At 39.4% G+C, this 6,387-nt stretch overlaps 1 pseudogene; it reads left to right on the top strand.

Moving 5' to 3' along the window:
- The first annotated feature begins 1,171 nt into the window (after positions 1-1,171).
- LOC117722097 (U6atac minor spliceosomal RNA) lies at positions 1,172-1,318 on the top strand (annotated as a pseudogene).
- Positions 1,319-6,387: the final 5,069 nt, after the last annotated feature.

Raw genomic sequence — 6,387 nt, 5'->3', positions numbered from 1 at the left:
CTGCATGCCTTCCATAGTTGTCCGGGCTTATAGCTGCCATCTAAGTGTTTTTGAAATGGGTTACAGTCAGCTTATTAATGCTGTATTTAAAACTCATGATGTGTGTTTCTTTAATATTTTTTGATTAGGGACCTGGCTTGTTGAGGATTACAATTCCCCTGAAAACTAAACTGTAAAATGATTTCAAAGCTATTTTGAGATATTCTAGACTTCTTTTAAAAATTCAATCACCGACTATGTATTTAAAATAGTTCACTACTTAAAACAATAAGCAAAAACAGTGTCAATGTTATATTTGTCTGCAAGTGAAATATAAATGATGAATTGTAAACTTCCCAGAAAGCATGAAATTTGAATGGAGCTAAACTTAAGAGGAGATTCACATTCATGACTGCCAGGGAAAGCCAGCCCTTAGGACTGCCCTCCTATTCATGAAGCACATTTGGTAGTTTGCTTCCTTATCTAGAAAAAAAAATGTTGTATTGTTTCTCTCCTGGGCTTAATTTAACCCTCTAACTTAAAGTTACTCTGCACAGTAATACAGGAATAGAGAGGTCCTCAAACTAACTACTTTTTGAAGGTAGAAGAAATGGCGATTGACTTGAGGGATTAGTAGGAAGCTTATAGACGTTCCAATGTCTGGAGCAACTTCTAACTTAATTTTATAAAGCAATTTAAAATACAAGCCATGGCCCTTATGAAACCCAGTACTATGAACGATAAATATGTATCAGTAAAAATACTTATATTCACAAACATCACTACACAAAACAAACAAAAAAGAAGACACAGAATAACCCTCCTCGTGGGCATTAATATTGCCTTGTCATCTAGCTGTGATGGGAAGCCAGGGCAATGGCTACTGGGGCATTCAGAATCCTTGATATAATGTTTTCTTCTTGCTGCCTGTCCCCCATGGCCCTCAAATTAGAAACAATATCATGACTAAAAGTCGTTTAAGAGAGTCCCGAGACTTCCATGTTGTTAAACCCTGCTATGAAATCTAACTTGGAATTTCTTTTATTGTTATTTTTCTATCTTCCATTAAGATCTTGATGGTTCCTTTTGGGGTTAATGAACATACTTTAATTTATTTAAAGAAGGCCATGACGTGTTGTATAATTTAAGAGGCTATGGTGTGCTATATAATTTTGCTTAAGAAGGCCCTGATGTGTTATATAAAAGGCAACTGTTCCCTAGCATTTCCTTTGACATGGATGGAAAAGGCTCTTGGGCCTTACAATAAATTGATGATTAAGGTACTGCCTTTTACTTACGGTGATATTTTGGGGAGTACAAAAAAAAACCAATAAAGTTTGAAACAGAGACGAATAATTAATGATTTTTACAATTCAAGTTTTATACTTAAGTGCCTCTACCAGTCAGCATGAATAAAGACAAGAGCATTTCTTGATATCTTCTATAAATTATCTCTATTTTGAAGTAAATTCTCTCAATGGAAAAAAAAATGGATATTTGCAACATGAATGCCCTGTAGTAGAAGGTTTTCTGGATATGTATGGAGGATTTGTGAGTCCACCAGATACTCAATGGGTATTTTAATAAAAGGTGTTTGGATGCACTAGTCTTAAAGGAAGAGAGAATAAGAAGTTGGGTGTAATATTCAAAGTTGTAGCAAGTCCATTGGTTGTAGCAGGTGAGTGTCATTTCAGAGTAACGATGGTAATGCATGTCTGAGTCGTAAGGCAGTAAATGAGAATGAAATTGTGAGAAAGTGACTTCATGAAGACGTTTGTGGAATCTAACCACACATCCTGCCACTTAAAACAGTGTAAAAAAACATGGTGGTTTCAAAGGACAACTTCCTTAACCAACATTGCCCTCAAAAATGGCATAGGCAACTGTTGGACATTCTTAGCCTTAGAACATTAGTAGCTAGGCATTAACAGTGACAGCGTGGTGTCTGGGTGGGTGAACACATCGTGGGCATCATTGTTGTTTGTTGCCTAGCAACAGTTAGGATCAGTGCTTTAGTATATATTAATAAAAGTTATGACAGTGGTTTTGACTTTGTGACTAATTGTATGTGCCCACTTGACTGGATTCCCAGATTAACTTGATCTCTGGGGGTTTGTCTGTGAAGGTGTTTCTGGGAGAAATTAGTATTTGAATGGATGGGTCCAGCAAAGTAGATAACTTTCCCACTGTGAGTAACCATCAGTCAATCCAAAAGTTGGAGGATGGTTGGATGTAGTCCAACTGCTAGAGGTGGGGCATTTATCTTCTACTCTCAAATTCCTTACTCTCAGATCCTTAGATCTGGCCTGAAATCTCATCATGAGCTCTTCAGTGCTCAAGCTGTTGAGCTATGGTATTGACTTCCTTGTGTCTCAAGCTTGCGAATGAAAATCATGAAACTTCTTCACTTCCACAAATATACCAGCCAGTATTTTATAATAAACTTTGTTCATTTATTGATAGATTCGTGTGTATTCATAGACATATTAATGGATAAAGTATGTAATCTTAGATATTACCCAGTATATGTTGTTATTGTTGATATGAAGCTTGCAAATGCCCATGTGGGAAATTAAAAATTAGGGAGGGATTCAAAGAGAGTTGGGATTCCTCTAAACAACCATAGTAGCTTTCTGCTTTTAATTATGAGTCCCATTTTTTTTTATCTCAAGTTAGAATAACCTGAGAATGGTTTTTGACCAGTGTTGATGTGCTATTCAGCTTACATTTGAATGTTTTGAGGTTGAAGGCACTTAGAAAGAACGGCTAAGAAAGATGGTGGCAAGAACAACAATATCAACCAACCAGATGCCCCCACCCCTGAGCTCCCAGGGACTAAACTACCAACCAAAGAGTACACATGAGGGACTCATGGCTCCAGCCACATATGTAGCAGAGGATGGCCTTATCTGGCATCAATGAGAGAAGAGGCCCTTGGTTCTGTGGAGGCTTGATGCGCCAGGGTAGCACCCTCATAGAAGCAGGGGGAGGTGGAATGGGATGGGGGTTTGTGGAGGGGAAACCAAGAAAGGGGATAACATTTGAGATGTAAATAAATAAAATAACCAATTTTTTTTTAGAAAAGAAGAAAGATGGTGGCACATGGCTGAAATTTCAGCATCTGTGAGGAGGAAGGCCTTGTTTGAGACTACCCTTGTTTCCCCAGTAAGACCACGTCTCTGCCAGTTTCTTTATTATTTAACTGAAAAATAATAAAGAAAGAAATATGATGCATTCCTTTTATTTTCTTTCAGGCTCCCTCCTAAATCTCTTAACAATGCTTTGGCTATTCTTAACTTCAAATGCCCAGCTTGTTTTATACCAAGGGCCTTTTACAAAGCAAATGTTTCATTAACATTCTTCCCACCAATGTAGAAGAACAATAAACGAAGGGAAGTTTTATTGATGCCCCGCAGGCCAGAGCCATTGAGATAGAGCCCACGTTGTGTTATGTCAGCTATGTTATAAATACGTTATAACTGCTGGTGGAAAATCAACCATCATCATGTTCCATTCCATCACTTGCTTCCAGGGCCTTAGCTCCGTGTTGATCATTAGCATCAAACATCACCGCTGAGTTTGGCAAACAGCTGCCCGGCTTGGTTTAAGGCTAAGACCTATTCTGGCAAAGATGAAACTTTACTCATTCCAGAAGTGATGGTTTGGATTGAAACAGTGTGGAAGTCTGCCAGAGTGGCAGGGATCAGAAGAAAGGCTAGCAGCGCATGGCTTATGAGTTATACCCTCTGGGACTACAGTGAAATCTATAGACTCCGGACGCTGGGTGATAAACTACAATCTGTGGACCAGGACCATGACGGGTAGGGCTGAATGTGGGGGTTGCAGATATTTGGTGATGGTAAATCTTCTTCATTTGCAATGGCCACAATGGTGATGGTAAAAGCTTCTTCACTTGCAGTGGCCACAAATAAGTTCAAAATCCAAGGCCTGGTAGTGTTCAGTCTTTGCACCATGTGATCTCACCGCAGTCTTGGTTCTGAACACACAACACACACACTGTGTATCATACACGATGTTACAGCAGTAACTAACTGTTCTCTGAAACATCTAGTCTCAGGTCTGAGTGTAGCACAGACTATGAATTGACTTCTTTTACTGTGTATGCAAAGTTTCCCAGCTTTTATAGGAACATAATGGTTTAATTATAGAAAACAAAGAATTTTAATTTTTTTTAAACCATCATTCCTCAGCATGTAAGTATTACATCTGTATATCCTTGGGTCATATTGTGTCAGAATGCTTGATTTTAATAACTGCCATTTGAGTTGCTGATTTGAGTTTCATAAAAGGTCATTAAATCATTACATGAAGTTTTGTTTGAGATCAGCACAGAATTCCTATCCATTTCTGAAATGGCCACTAAAATATTTTTACTATTTCATACTACATATTTACGTGAAGCGATTTTCTCAGCATGACTATTATAAAATCCAAATAACATTCAATGCTTAGAAGTGTTGAAGAGACTCTATGTCCTGCAGTATCAAATATCCAGCCAACATTTAAATTTTTATGTAAAAATAATTAAGCACACACATCTAATTAGTATGAAAATTTGCTTCATTCTTTAAAAAATAGTAAAAGCATACATATGCCAAGTAATTATTTTAAATAAGTGGGTTCATGACTTACTGTCACTGATTTGTATGCCTATTTAAAATGTTTAGATACCCAGGATTTATAACAAGTTATCAGGTGAACAGGGCTCTTGAGTTGAAAACACTTAAGAAGTTCTGTGCTATAAGATCAAGCCAAAGTTCAAGCAGGAACTGGTTGTGCACACCTTTAGTCCCAGCACTCTGGAGGCAGAGGCTGGGGAATGTCTGAGTTCAAGGCTAGCCTGGTCTACATGGGGAGTTCTAGACCAGCTGGTTACATAGAGAGATGCTGTTTCAAAAACAACAAATTCCAGCAAGGAAGGGCTAGGGGGCCCTGAGAATCCACCTCTGTCTGAGGAGATCTTGGCAGTTGATGGCTGTGAGGGAGAGTCACTCTCCTGCAGGGATATGGCTGAGGGTAGATTGCTCATGCCCTTGTGGATGGGCACACAGCCATGTGCATGTGGTCTGCATTTACTGGACTCAGAAGTTACTGATAATAAAGACAAGACATTGAGGTTGGGAGGAAGATGGAACAAGAAGGAGCAGGGTGAGTTGGGGGGACATAGTGGTGGATGGATTTGACCAGTGTTCATTCTATAAATGTATGAGACATTTCAAAGGATGAAAATTACAGCTGTTACAGAGTTCTGCAGTCCAGTGGATAAGAACACTGGCTCTTCTTCCAGAGTACCTGTGTACCATTCCTAGCACCCACATGGCAGTACATAACTGTCTTCAACTCTATTTCAGGGGCTCCAACACCCTCTTCTGATGTCCTGGGTCAGTAGGCACACAAAGGGTGCACAGGCACACATGCAGACAAAGCACACAAAGATAAAGTTAAATTAAAACTAATATACTATTTTAAAAACATTTAATTTCAGATATTGTAATCACAGCAGTCAGGTAGTCATGAGGGTCAGATGTGGCATCATCCTGTCCCTGGAGCTCATTTCCAGGCAGAGGTCAGATCCAGGTCAGTTCCTCACATGGCTATGCATACCGATGATAGTAAGATATAATATTGTTACTAGAAAGATTCTGAATCATATCATCCCAGACTGCCATTGACTTGTCGAAGTGAACCCATTAGTATCTTATTTGACTGTCTAATAAATTTATTCCCTGCCTTTGAGAACCGGGATATGCTTTAATAAAGTAACAGAGGGTAATTCAAGGGCAAGCCGAGGTTCTGGAAGCGAAAGCAAATCTGAAAAATAGCAAAGTAAATGTCCAGAGAGGAGTCCTCGAATACTTTTCATATCATAAACAAAATGTTGGATTCTCTTGGTAGAGAGGAAGAGTTGATTTGAATATCAAAGTCTGTTGGTGATAGCAGCAGTAAGAGCATCTTGTGTAGGTTGAAGGGGAAGAAGGAGGCTGAGGTAACTTAAAGTTGGGCTGAGCGCTAGGAGGGAACAGAGTACTGAGGGGCCTATTGTGAAGTTTTCTTGTTAGGAGCATCGGAAGAAAATGTTGGACAGGTTGGGTGGATCTCTGGGCTGGAGGAGCTTGAACGTGTGGCAAGGGTCTCTGCAGTATCCTCTCATTTATGAGTCAAATGGTTACGTGTTAGACTTTGGACTGGAGATTAGAAACGAACAAGAATAATGCTTATCTTCAGAGAGAGGGGGAAGAAAGGGGAGAGAGACAGAGACAGAGGAGAGAGACACAGAGAGGGAGATAGAGATAGAAACACACAGAAATACAGACGGAGGGACACACACACACACACACAGAGAGAGAGAGAGAGAGAGAGAGAGAGAGAGAGAGAGAGAGAGAGGGA

The sequence above is a fragment of the Arvicanthis niloticus genome, chromosome 16, assembly GCF_011762505.2.
Source record: "Arvicanthis niloticus isolate mArvNil1 chromosome 16, mArvNil1.pat.X, whole genome shotgun sequence".
Lineage (NCBI taxonomy): Eukaryota > Metazoa > Chordata > Mammalia > Rodentia > Muridae > Arvicanthis > Arvicanthis niloticus.
Note: the sequence above shows the minus strand (reverse complement) of the source record. Positions and strands in the feature narration are given on the sequence as shown.